The sequence below is a fragment of the Schistocerca cancellata genome, chromosome 1, assembly GCF_023864275.1.
Source record: "Schistocerca cancellata isolate TAMUIC-IGC-003103 chromosome 1, iqSchCanc2.1, whole genome shotgun sequence".
Lineage (NCBI taxonomy): Eukaryota > Metazoa > Arthropoda > Insecta > Orthoptera > Acrididae > Schistocerca > Schistocerca cancellata.
Window position 1 is genome coordinate 870,769,926 of NC_064626.1, and position 3,238 is coordinate 870,773,163.

The window sequence follows — 3,238 nt, forward strand, 5'->3', positions numbered from 1 at the left end:
CAGTTTAACTGGCCATGATTGGTAAATATAGCTTCATGACTAAACAAGATATGCATAGATCAAAATTATGCTTTTTTAATGTCCATGTGCAGAGGTTAACATGATTCTCACAATCATTTCCATGCAGCTCTTGATGGAGAGAGATATGATAGGGCTGGAACATTTGTTGATGGAGAATGCATAAGACACTTGCCTGATTAATGCCACTTCCTTGTGCAAATGGATAGGAGCTAAGTGCGGATCAACTGCAACAGCAGCAAGGACATTCATTTTCCCCTCTTCTGTCATCACTTGTTTTCTTCTGATACATTGTGTAAGTCTTTATTACTTTCACATAACTGGCTGTAGAGGTTGATAAACAATTGCCGAGATGGTTGATGTCTATTGGGATATCTTGCCACATACACCAAACCAGAATTCTTCATGCATTATCCATACACCATGAGCATGTTGGCTTTATCTGCATTGGCAAACCCCTTTCTCCACTCATGACATACTGCTTAGACTGTCACACACTAACCGACTATCAAGTTGCAACACACTCAGGAAACACACACTGCACTATAAGCAAACATAACAACTTTGTATCTAGTAACTATGCAGGTTGAATGGCACAAACAAGTGTCCATGCTGAAATTTGTCAGAATATGGTATCTTGTGAACAACTTGCACTAGAATCCTACAACAAACACCAATGAAATTCTAATTTACCCTACTTTTAATTTTCTAATGTAAATAGATGTTGTTCCATTTGAAAAACTGTGTGTTCCCAGAAAAAAACGCTTTTTAAATATTATTGCAATGATTTATTGGTGGACAATGTGAGCACTTGACTACCAATCCATTCTATGATAACTGCACATCAATAGCACTTTCTGTTTTTGCAACATTTGTGCTGCAAGTTTTCGGCGATTCCCCCTGTATATACAGAGTGGTCCACTGATTGTGACTGAGCCAAATATCTCATGAAATAAGTGTCAAACGAAAAAACTACAAAGAACGAAACTTGTCTAGCTTGAAGGGGGAAACCAGATGACGCTATGGTTGGCCCGCTAGATGGCGCTGCCATATGTCAAACGGATATCAACTGTGTTTTTAAGATAGGAACCCCCATTTTTTATTACATATTCGTTTAGTACATGAATAAATATGAATGTTTTAGTTGGACCACTTTTTTCACTTTGTGATAGATGGCGCTGTAATAGTCACACACATATGGCTCACAATTTTAGACGAACGGTTAGTAACAGGTAGGTTTTTTAAATTAAAATACAGAACTTGGTACATTTGAACATTTTATTTCAGTTGTTCCAATGTGATACATGTACCTTTGTGAACTTATTGTTTCTGAGAATGCATGCTGTTACAGCGTGATTACCTCTAAGTACCACATTAATGCAATAAATGCTCAAAATATTTCCGTCAACCTCAATGCATTTGGCAATACGTGTAACAACATTCCTCTCAACAGCAAGTAGTTCGCCTTCTGTAATGTTCGCACATGCATTGACAATGCACTGACGCATGTCATCAGGTGTTGTCGGTGGATCACGATAGCAAATATCCTTCAACTCTCCTCACAGAAAGATATCTGGGGACGTCAGATCCGGTGAACGTCCTTCGACAACCAATCCACCTGTCATTAAATATGCTATTCAGTACCACTTCAACTGCACACGAGCTATGTTCCTTCATAAATTTTGCCTTTAAGTTTTGCCCCAGATGTTCCTGGAACCATCTTGTCATAAAAGATTTACATCAACCGGTATGCAGTAGATGGTGTGCTTTTCTTTGTGCTCCCATGAAATTGAACCACAATGTTCATCTTTTAACCCTAAAACTTATAACGTTATGTTTCACATTTAGTCCATTGAACTTATGCTCCTAAACCCATATAAAGTCTTGAATTTATCCTTTGCACACTACCACAATCTTTTATAAATTCTCAACTCATCTACTAATTTAACTTGTTATTTATTGTCTTAAGTTTCACTTATTAGCATGTAAAAAGGTAATTCTGTTAGTGAACCAGTCAACGGGTACCTAGCATGCAGGTAACTCAGAATGGTGTATAAATCTTCATTTAAAACAAAAGTAGATTACACAAATTGCAATCAGGACTGGTGCAACACTGGCAGTCATAACACATTTGGTCATAATACTGTGGCTTTGTCTGTCACAATATTTTCACACATGTTGACACATTTGCTCCTATGTGTTGCATTCTTTTTGTGATGTTACAAATTCATCTAGTCAGTGTAGGAGATGAGGTTTCAGAATATCATTCTGGAAAGTTAGGTTGGTGGCACCTCCAACAGCTTTTCTGACCAATAGAACATAGGTTGTATCCACTGGAGCGTAATTGTATTGGTGACCATAGCTGGGAGATGGGAATATTATGTTCACTATGTCCCTAGTCATAACTTTTATTACTATTCTGATGTTCTGTGATTTTATTCTTGCCATAATTAAGGTTTCGTGTTCTGCCAAATGTCGTGCAATCTTTTTGCAAGTTTCTTTCCCAATTAACCATTGGTTCATAGCATTAATTTTTATCATTTTGGAAGACTTAGGCATTTTTCTGTCATATACCATGTCTTACAGTTTGCACCTTAGAACTGTATGCTGTTATGATGTACATAAGGTACACATCCCAGTTGTCACAATTACTGTTCACATAATAGCTTAATAACTTAGAAATTGTGTGATGTACTTTCTCTGTGTATAAGATTAGTGCCTGGAACACCAACTGTGAGCAAGCAGTTGTTCACCATTGGAAGATTTGTAATGATTACTTGCTGATGTTCAATTAAATGGACCTAAAATATCAAGTCCTATCGTTTCAAATAATTTAGACACTTCTGTCAGTCTCTGTAATGGAATTTATTGGTGACTAAGGTCAGCTAGTTGTCTACAAGGTACACAGTTTCTTCATTATTGATCAACAACTTAGGTAATACTCTATCAAAACTTTTCAGCTACTGATCAGTCAGTTGCTCTGCAATTGCCGTGAGGTACCAACACATGGCCATGCACTTGTTTCATAACATTCTGTTCCTGAATACCATGGGTGCCACCATGCATGGTCCCCACTTCTCTACACAATATGTCGTCATGTTGTACGAACTGCAGTTGTGACCTAAATGCTTGAGAGTCAACATCAGCTGGCATGTGTTCTTTACATTCATTACCCGGGGGTTGTAAAACTCCATTTTTCCTACTTAAACTATTGCCACTA